Below are 11,553 nucleotides of genomic sequence, written 5' to 3'. Positions count from 1 at the left end.
TTTCCCGCTATCCGGTGATTTCAAGATTTTTGTTTGTGGTGGCGAAAGGCTATGGACATGCAGGCAAAAATGAAACAACTAAATAAACAAATAAATCATGTCAAATTGTGTGAACCTTTTTAATCCCTCTAAACGGCCCTGGGACATGTATAGTACCACTCAGTTGCTTAATAATGGCTCTCGTCTAACTTTTTCTGAAAAATAACAGTTTTAAAATGTGGACTGACACTGTCATGTCTGCAGATAAAGGCAGTGGAAAAAACACGCGAAAAACAACAATGGGTTCACAGAGTTACCCAGTAGGCGGGTGGGGTTAATATGTGGCCACCTGTTAAAAGCATTAACATAATTTTAGCAGAATTCCACATGTATTTTGCGTGTCCTCGCGTGAACCTCCAACCTGTACTGTTCCACATCCCCTCACTTTGAGCCACAGTGTGAGAGAAAAAGTTGCTGAGCACAGCGCTTTCCCTGCGAGGCTATCACTGTTGTAAGTCCTCCTATCAGCTGGCTTCTGTCGACTTCTATCTCTGCACTCCTCTTTCCTTTTCTCACACTCTCCCGTTCCTCCCTGCACAAACCTGGCTTTACCTCCTCAATGCATCCGTTGTGCTACACCTCTTTCTCTCTCTCTCTCTCCCCTTCTCCTTCTTCCGATGCAAGCCCCCGTCCTTCAGTTTGCCCATGTATACTGACCCTGTCCTCATTACCGTCACAACACTGCAGCAGCTGGTTGCCTGAGTCACAGCCGCCATTGTCGATTCCTCGCTCGTCCCGCTATCACCCACTTACCGAAGAAAGGTGGAGGAAGACACAGCCGGATAGAGAGGAAGCGGGACGAGAGAGGAGGGCAGGAGGCGAAAGAAGAAAAAGAAGTGAAACTCAGAATGAAAGGATTGTTCAAAAGGAGTTTAGTTTTTGGTGTTGGATTTATGATTACAATTGGTCTTTGACATCTTCATGTGAATAAATCCTTTTGGTAATGCTGACTCATCACAATAGAAATATAACCTATAGTCAGGCTTTTTACTGGCTGTCATCTGGGGAAGAATCTTTGGACATCCTCCATTTCTTTACAGCAAGAAGAAGAAAAATCGGGTTAATGTGAGAAGTGAAAGCCATGATGACTAAGCAGATAAGGAAAAGAGCGCCACCTACTGAAACTCCAGCGGTTGTAAAACTTTAGAAACATCAGACGCAACTTTACAACAAACAACTCCCCTAAAAAATGGTTCATGAGGCATTTTATTGTTTGTTCACAGTCAAATAACTATTTAAAAAAAAGTGCAAATGTGTCATTTATTATAGATGGTTATAATAAAGTGCAAGTAAATTATACATCAATACACTGGATATTATGGGTCTACTGATTATTAAACTGGCCAGTTATTCATTCTGATTATTATTTTTATCCAGTTGCAGGTGGATAAAATAGGTTAATTTAAAATGCACTGGTTTGGCTTAAGTAATCAAAGAAATGTATTGGAATGGAAGAAAAAAGTGGCAGAAAAGCCAAGTGCCACCAAAATGTACTTAAGTATAGCACTCTTGCTCAACTCAGGGATCGACTTTTTATACATTTATATGTATTGACCTGTGTGATCTGACTTCCTTTAAAAGGTGTCACATTACTGATACCCACGACTCAAAGTTAGGACATTGCATTTACTTTTGACTAGTCTTCATTTAAATTTGCCTTTTGCAGCGGGACACTAGAGAGAGCAGCTTTTCCACAGGCATGCAGTTTTCACGAGAGGTTGTCGGTGGTAGCTAAAGTATGGACGGAGCTGTAGGGTCAATATTGATTATTTGTAATCAAGAGGACTGATAATTGATATCTGGAATGGATATATTTGCAATAAAACATCTTTGTGGTAAAATGTATAATAACCAGTGATGGAATGTAACTAACTTCAATGTACTGGAGGACAGCACTTGAAGTTATTTCACTTTCCACTACTTTAAGCGACTACTCCACTACTCCAAAGATACCGATAATCAGAAAAAAAAATGCTTAACATCAGCCCGGATAATCATCCAGGCCAATCATCGGTCAAACCCCAGCAGAGACGTGATCAAATCATTTATGGTAGATCCGGGGTCAGTTTAATAAATAATTGACACAGCCACATGATGAGTAATCAGGCCCGTTCCAAATAACCTTCACATTTTCCCACAACTGCAATGATTACATGTAGATGGTTGTGATTGTATATTAGTGCTTTTGATACAAATATACAAGAATTACTCCGCGCTGCGCTTCGAACACCTCACATGTGTAGGCTGAGGCGGGCGAGCCGTAGAACAATGTAGATAGAGAGATAGTGAGAGAGCAGAGGAGATACACTCGGCAAGGCTGCAGTGAAGGAGGGCGAGATAGTGACTGTGTGTTTGTATGTGCATAAGTGTGTGTGTGTGTGTGTGTCAGAGAGGGAGAGAGTGAGGGGGGGAGTGCGGGTCGAGCTTAGCCAATCCCGTGCGTGGCACTCTCATCTGAATTAAGCTGTGCAAAACAGGCCCCAGGGCTTGGTTGCTAAGCAGTGAGATGGGCTTGCCGATTTCCACGGAGACCTCAGTGGCGAGAGCCTCTCTGATGGCCTGAACCAGACACCCCATAATAATGAGCAGCGCCACAGCAACAATAGAGACCCCAAATAACGGGTTGCACACTGCTCGTTTGCTGTAACGAGGGGAATTATGCATGTTGAGCAGGATAATTCCATTGTACCGCTGCACCCCATGTTGCGATACTGACAGTGACCTCCCAGATATGCCATATGGACCATGTTATCTCAGACTTTAGGCTCTTTATTTTTTTTTAGCCAAAGAAATATCCAGCGAAATGTTTCTTTCTACCAGTGCTGGCTAATCTACTCAGCGAGGGATACCAAGTTCAATTCCTCTTCTTTCTTTGTTTGCTTCTCCAGCTGAGGGGGGCGCATTTTTAGCTATTCTGTCATTTGTAGCCATAGAGACATGTTGGTAAACTTGGTAACCGTGGCAGCAGGGATTCTATTTGTTTCCCTGAGAGCTCTTGAGGTCCGTTCGTAAGGGGGATTTTCCTGAGGTCTTGTTTTTTCCCTAGTTCTTCTTCTTCTTCTTCTTCTTCTTCGTCTTATTCTCCGTATTTCGAGGGGGGTACTGGCGGAGGAATTGTGACCTTTTGGATTTTAGAGAGTGGAGAAAGCTAAACAAGCCAAAGTCTGTTAGTCTGTCAACAAACACTTAAAGGTCTCAGGAGAAGTTGGGAGCCTCCGGGGGCCAGGGAATGCTATTCATCTGGAGTGGAGGCAAGCGCGGCCAAGGATGCTTCAGCAGGGCACGTAAACAAGGACAAATGCCTAGCCATCCTCGTAATAATCTGGTACCGATATGCAGACACTGGCTGGGGCACTGTATGGGACTGCATGTTAAAGGTTAAGTGAAACATATGAATAATTATGTGCTGTCTCACTGATTCCCTTGTTTGGAGGTCCAGAAACATTTGCAAATGTTAGCGGTGGCATTGTAGATGTAGATGCATTTGTAGATGCAACGGCAGAGTCATGCACTACCTTTGTGTGCGTGTGTGTTTGTCTGCGTGTGTGTGTGTGTGGCAGTGTGCATGCATGTGTGAGAGACGGGATGACTGACAGGGTTGCTGTGACATTTTTGGTGTGATTATAATAGTCTTTTTTTCATCTGATTAATATAGATTTGGACATGGCTGCCTGGAGGCAAACTAAAATGTCATAACTGAATCATAAAAGGTTTTCTTTTTCTTTTTTTCTTTTTTTTTGCTTTACTACAATTCACTTTCTGTTTCCTTTTTTTGTTTCTTCTTGGGAGATGCGTCAGTTTTATTAGTCAGTGCAATGTGTCTTATCTCTTTCTTGATGGACCTTCCCTTGTTTTTTTTAGGGATACTTCCATGGATTCATTCACGTATCCGCGGCTCACCGATGATGCATCAGGAAACACTTTTCCTGGATGGCTTGTATTTTATAAGCTGCTGCTTTTATGACTTTAAACGTGACCGTAAGCATGATACTGCAAAAAGCTCCTGAGATTCAAGTTCGTGCTTTCAAAGTAAAAGTTTGTTGACCTCCACCTGCGCCTCTCGCTGCGTCTCCAACAAGTTCTGGCCTCCAGCAGCTACCCTGCACCTGATTTTCTTACCATTATGATCTACCTTTACAGTCAAGTGAAGCCACCAACATTATTTAAAAAAAAAAAATTAATAATAAAACTGCAGAAATGGAAGAAAAGCACATTTTAAATGACAGTGTTAGCGGTGGCCCGATGTGGCCAGGCAATTAGCTGCTGCCAGGGAAGGCGACTGTGGCGATTTTTCTTGCTTAACTCATTAGAGGGGTCTCCGGCAGTGTGCTCACTCATGTCAGGCCCCGCATAATTACTTTAAAACAAGGGGAAAAAAAAAAATCAAAGTAGCCACTGTCTGGCATTGTTCGCTGCCCCCTCATCTTGGAATTTAATTAGGCGTTCATTTTAATAAAAGCCCATTTGGGATGAAACGCGGCGTTAATAGTATTCTGTTCCTGAAAAAGGCTGTCACGTCTTCATTGGTGGCTTAGATGGAAACTGACAGGTGACATCATGGCCTTTTTTTTTTTTTTTTTTTTCCCTAAAGCAGATATCAAAGTGGTTTGATAAGGGTGGAGGAACAATAATGTTCGAATCCAAATGGAGCAAAAATTCACAGGGCATGCAATATTTAAAGCGTGTTTAATCATCGTGTGACTGAAATGGATTTAATAGGTGAAATCGATGTGATCTTAGCTTCCAACGTCAGTGTATTACCACACGCATGTCAGCACAAGTAAGGCTTGAAAAATATCCACAGGAAAGTGGACTTTATTGCACAACATCATTTAAAAACTTGATTTGACCATTTCTCACTGCACGGACAGGAAGTAATAATGTTTTATGGTCGGACTGAAGTGTAATTTTTCAACCATTTGCTGGAGGACAGTGTACAGTGACCCCAGAAGTGAGTCTTCAGTGGGTTATTACTTCCTGACTCTGTGTGTTTGTGTGCTCTGGGAGGTCCAGCATCGTGACGCGCCTTCCCCTTAATGTCTTCACTGTGTCCTCGCACGGGTCCTCGCGTCAACAAAAACGCCCGGCCACACGGGGTCTCGCCAGCCAATCAGCCTCTTTTATTCTGCCTGCCCTGGAATCTCTCATGTAATTGGTCACCGGTGAGTTGCCCTCATCCCAGGAATGCTGATGACCGTGGGATGGTCTGGTTCCTGTTAACCTCTGCTGATCCGCAAGGAATTCCAAACAACTTCCATCTTAACTTTCCGGCCTAATACACTCATAATAAATACACATTAGAGATGTGAAACAGGAGAGGCTGACCTCAGTGGTGACCCATCACCTTTTATTTTCCTGACTGCTGCAGCCAGGTAAACGGGTGGTGGGAGTTTAATTGCTACGGTGGAAGGTGGGTTAGGCCAGGGGATTAAGAAATGGCTTTCTTCAGTCGGGCAGATTGTTGGAAAATGTACCACAGTGGTTAGTTTTCACGGCAAATCCAGTTGTGTTTCAAACAGCGACTCACCATTATGTATGTGTGATGGACAGAACCTCTTGGAGATGGAGCCAAAAAGGTACCGGTACCCAGTACATATTCATTTGGAGGTTTTCAGGTACAAAGATGTCAAAACTTAAAACTGGACTATTTAAGGTTGAAATGCTGAAGCTGCATTCATTATTTATTTTTTATATTAACAATGGATTGAATGACGAGCTACTCGATGTGTAATATGAAAGCCACGGAATGTCATCGCCTGACTTTGCAGCTCCCTTCAGCTCTACTGTGCTTTTTTAGCGTCTTTCAGCTCTTTGTTTTGGTTTTACACTGTGCAACTATGGTTTTTTCCCTTCTGCATGTGTTTGTGAGCATACAGGCACACACACACACACAAAATCACACACCCCCAAGCGTAAGAACACCATGATGTCATCTGTTGGGTTGTTGACCACTGTTTTGAGCGGTTGACCTATTTGGACAAATTATTCTTTTATATTTTGGCAGTTGTGTTTACAGTTTCCATGTCAATAAAGCAACTTTAATTTTCATCATTTTTTTTTAATGATGTCGTTTGAAATGTAATCATAATCATAATGCTATACACACACTGTTCACATCGGTTAGTAGCAGCAACCTTATTGGACGAGAGGGTTGAGCTAAAGTCGATGTCCTTACTGGATTTCACTCAGCTGAAGACACACTGTTGTAGCAAATGCACTATAGTCACGTCCTAAGCGTATTCTGCTTTATTGTCTATTTTACTCTATATGGGACCATCATTTTCAAAATGAACATCATGCTGAATGAAGGAGACTTGTAACTGGCGACTGAGACCGTAAACTCATCAGGAAACCGTTTACTGAGTTTATAAATCAAATGAGGAGTAGGCACATATTCTCATAAGCTTGCATTTAATTGGACTTCTTACTGAAACCAGTGGATTCGCCCCCTGCTGGACATGAACAATTATGCAGGTTTAGGTTTAATGCACTTCAGCATTGACTTCACTTTTCAGCTCTGGCCTGAGCTCTGGCCATCCTTTACATCATCAGTGGCACATGCAAAGTGAATACAAAGAGGGATGTGTACATAAAGAGTACGCTCGATAAATTCTGCAATACAAAAGAAGAGCAGAGGCCAGCACAAATACACGACACTGCTAATTTAGTTGGCCTGAATGTGAACTTGCTCTTCCAGATGCTGCACAGACTTAAAATTAGTATTTCTTTTTAAATTAATCATTACTTTAATGTTTCACAGTTGAGTATTCGCACAGAAACAAAATACATTTGATTTATCACCGTGATGTTTCATCTTTAGTGCATTGTTTATATGTGTAATGGACTTGAAAGACAGAGTCTTCAAAAGAAGGTGATCCAAAGAAAAGAGAACACAGAGGAGGAGGGAAAATTTACAGCTATGAGCAGACTCAGTGATACAGTGATTTACTGATGTGCTGAGCTTATATTGGCCTTTCAATAAAAACAGGAAATCAGCCACTGTTGTGTGCCTCCAAAGACCCCAGGAAACGGGCACTCGAAGAAAAACCGTTGCCTCATGGAAACAGTGCAACTTGATCATGGTTACCTCACGCTGTGCTTATGGGTACAGCTATAAAAGTCCAACCAATGACAAAGCTTGCATAAAACTCGGTCATTTCAACCAAATCAAACTTGCGTTCTCACCTAACAGCCAACTGGTTTACATTTTAATCTATACCATCTGACAGGATAACTGAACGGCTGCATGAAGTCTTCGATAAAATATGAATCACAATTTGAATCCTACGCAGGAAAGAAGGACTCTGTCAGTAACAACAGCAAGTTTTGTATAAAGAGAAAGGAAAAGGTATTAGTACCAGTCTGACAATGATATTGTTAGGCAGTTGACAATGAATTGAATTAGAATTTTCTCCTGTAACTTTTCCAGTTTCATAGTGATACAAATCAAGTGGGTGTTTTTCAGTTTCTGTGATATAATTATTTCTGTGTTTTCGGTGCCGGGCCACCCAACCCAGTGGCAGATGTGTACGTGGTGCATGCAAACAATCCTGCCTGATATGGAACATTTTAGTTTACCAAAGAAGCACACTCAAGCCTCAAAACCATCTTTGCCCAGCACTTGAAAGCTCCCGTGCGAGTGGGGTAAACTTCTAGTCCAGACTGAATATATAAAGTATCTATGACAGGATCGGTAGATACAAGGCTAACTGAGTTAACTAGCTAATGGCAGCTACAGTAAGCAGCAGTTAGTGGTTAACTATAATTGGCATCTATTGATTTAAGAATTATTAATTATGCTATAAACACATTCCACATACTGTATGTACTCTATTTCTCTTTACCCTGACTTATGATGGTATGATGTTTCATCACGGTACAAAGGAGATGAGTGTGCATAAGCAAAAAAATTTGTCACGGAAATCTGCTCAGAATTAGTGACAGCGGGGAGAAAGAGTGAAGTCAGAAAGAGAAGGGGGAGTGCAGGGAGGCTGAGGAGGAGTGAAAAGCTAATTAAAAAGATAAGTGACCAGCAGTCGCGGCCTGTCAGGGTGCAGAGCCTCTGCTGAAGTTAACCCGCTTTGTGCCGGATGGCAGACGCTGACAGGCTCGACCGAGCCTTTGTGTGGCCTCACCTGTGATGGAGGCACTCTCTGTTCGCAGGTGAAGGGCTACACAGTCTGGGGTGGCACTTAAACACACTAATAGAAGGACACACACTCCTCTTCTTCGCCTTCCTCTCTCACACTGTCTCCGTTCATCTCTCCCTCCTCTCTCCGTTTCTTCCTCTCTCTCTCTCTCTTCCTGGTCTCTTGTGACAGATCCAGGCGGTGGGTGGTGGCGCTGGCACATTGTTTCCCTCTCTCCCCGTGCCTCTCTCTTTCTCCCTCTTCCTAACGCACGCACACAGATCTACACCACCCACACATGGGGTTATAATTAATACTTCTCCCATATCCATATTTCATACTGTTTGCTTAGAAAAGCCAGAGAGCCGGGGCTGGGGAGGGTTGAGAGAGAGCCAGGGATGCTAAAAAAGATCTCTAAGATTAATTAACGGTGGAAGAGGGGAAGAAAAGGGATGTGTCCCGAAAGCAGCAAGCTCTGCACAATGCGGCACACTTCATTTGAATAACGGAGCAGTGTGTTATTTTCTTCTGTGCATGCGTGTGTGTGTGTGTGTCACCGCGACACCACTCTACCTGAAATGAAGGATAACTAGCCCACTGGATTAGAAAACGCACCATCTATCCTCTGCACCCCCCGCATCCCCCCTCCTTCTCCCCATTATTTGTATTCAAGGTTTTTTGAAATGACATTGCAATCTGATGATGCACCAGCCCATTATATTGTCTAGCAGGACAAATACCCTGGCGTTTTTCTGTGTAGAACTAACACAATTTTTCCATGTCAGAGTGTGCGTGCGTGTGTGTGTGTGAGGGGGGTGCGTGGCGGTAATATTCCGGCGGGTCCGGGGTGGAGGCGAGGCCCCGGGAATGCTGTCATTAATCCTGGAGGAGGGCCGTCGAGCACTTGGATTATTAGAGAAATAAATTTGCATGCTACATATGAGCCAGGTGAAAAGCACTGAAGGCGCAAATTATATTTCCCTGACAGGCTGAGCGGGAGAACGGAGGCTGCCACCGAATCATTCCGACGCGCACACACACAATGACATTCCCGCTGCTATACACAGTCACTCAGGAAAGCTGTACATATGCACAGATACAGGACACAGTCGAGGATTATACATGTGCGCACACATTATGGAGAAGAATATGCAGGGATGTACTGTGTTGCTATCTGTGTTTCCTATTCAGAGAGGAACACACACACACACACACATTTGCAAACACACAAAGTAGTTAGTTTGTGTGTAAGTGTAGACAAACCCCTTAGGAAAGAGTGCCATGGGTTGACATACTGTACATTTTCATTCCCACCATGTGTGTAAACGCCTTTCTTTGTGTATGTGTGTGTGTTTTCTGTAGGGTCCTCTGGCTCTGGGCTGTCCTCTCACCCTGCCTGTAATGGTCCATGCAGGCCCAGCCTAATGGGGTGGACACTGGTGTCAACTTCATTACTTTACATCTCCCGCCAAGATGAAAAGTCCCCCCCACCCCGCTCACACTTTGACCACGCTTCGTTAGCGTTTCTTGCCCCCTTTTCGCCTTCCTCTAACCTCAAAAGGAAACATGAAACATTTGCAGAAATGTATCAATAATAATTGTATTTAAGGGAGAAAGAAGTGGACTGGAGGGTAGAGAGATTTAATTAATGGAAGTCCATGTGCTGCTTTTACATGAATATGGTTTACAGTTATTTTCTAAAACCATAAAATAAATAAGTATATATGAATACGCAAGCTTAACATATGACTTCCTTATCCACAAGCAGTAGGAGATTTGAAGGGGAATAAGTCGGATGTCTCCCCTGTCGTTACCGAACTGACCAAAATGCATCTCCCTTGTTGACCACCCCTGGACACGTCCTCAGTTTAGAGGGCTTTACATCTTACTTGAGCTCAGCCGACCCCCCAGTTAGTCTTAATAAGGCATACCAAACTCTTGTTGAGATCTCTGAAAATCTTTTGTGGACATTTCTTTTTGTCAGATGAACAAACTTTCGGTCCCAACAGACCTTCTCCAGAATTCTCATGCTGGTTGTTCGACCCTGTCTGAGAGCAAAACGTGGCAGACATTAAGACTGCTATACAATAAGAATCGCACTGCTTCCCTGCTGTCATTCCAAGAACATTGACTCGCATGTCTGTATAATCTGATAATAGGCTGACAGGGATAATTGCGCAAATCTCTGGTTAGCCTCTCCTCAAAGGAATGCTTGGCTGTATAAATGAAATATGACGGAAGAGAGCTTGAAACAGAAATTCACACACTTCTCTACTTGCACATCCTCGCACCGCTAGCAGCAATTGCTGCAGTAGACGAGATTGTACGTTTCAGAAAATCAGACAACGTCGGATGCCTTGACCTCAAACCCCAGCATCCAAGCACTTCCTTCAAACATACTGAGACCTTTAGGATTGATACATTCATCCTGGTAAAAATGGCACGAAAGATCTGTATTTCTTTTTGTTTGTCGTCCTTTCTTCTGTTTATTTTGTTCATATTCCACCAACATATGATTTTTTTTAACATATACCGTACCTGCAAGCCGATATTGTCACCGATCAGACAAACACACAGTATGTATTTCAAAACAAAGAAAGGCGCCATCGCCTTTGACAAACTTACAGATTTGTCGGGGGTTTAACACTGTATGGAACATTTGATATTATGTAAGTACACAGCTCAACAAAATGTACTGTATAACAAAGATCTAGTCTTTTTGCGTGTATGGTAACTTAAATTACTGCTGTAAATCAGGTAGGGTCACAATAAAGCCTTCGTTTTAAGCAGTGTAAGTGCTACTATAGTATAAAAGCATCTCTGAGGAAAACAGTAGTGGGGTTTAGTATTCCCTGAGACTGCACAGATAGAGACACATGGTCCTATATGTCCACTGCAGCGTCTTTGTCAGTCATCTTTCATCTTTTGGCCTGTGCCTATAGGCAGAGAGCGAGCAGCAGGCGGTGTAATTCTGTTCTAAAGCCCCTAGTTAGGCATGCATATATTCCTATTATAGTCAGCGCTCCCGGAACAAGACAACAGAGAGCAAACAGAATGACCTTGAAATATTTATCCCCAACCTCGCTTCGGAGAATTAAGTTTGGTGTCAGGGGCAACTCGCAGCTATCCAGCTCCACTTTGTGTGGAAGCATGCGTGCCCGTACACACACCCACACACACACACACACACACACACACACACACACACACACACGTCCTCCTTTAGCGGGAGACAAACGGCTCATGTACCATCTTGCAGTGTTGAATATTAAAGGCGGTCAGGGAGGCACGGCTTTGATTGGGACAATAAAGGCTGATGAACAGGATCTTAGAGCATGGGAGAGGAGAGGGTGTGTGTGTGTGTGTCACAGTGCAAGCAATACAG

The sequence above is a fragment of the Sparus aurata genome, chromosome 15 (genome assembly GCF_900880675.1).
Source record: "Sparus aurata chromosome 15, fSpaAur1.1, whole genome shotgun sequence".
Taxonomy (NCBI): Eukaryota; Metazoa; Chordata; class Actinopteri; order Spariformes; family Sparidae; genus Sparus; species Sparus aurata.
The sequence above is the reverse complement of the archived record's forward strand: the minus strand, read 5'-3'. Positions refer to the sequence as shown.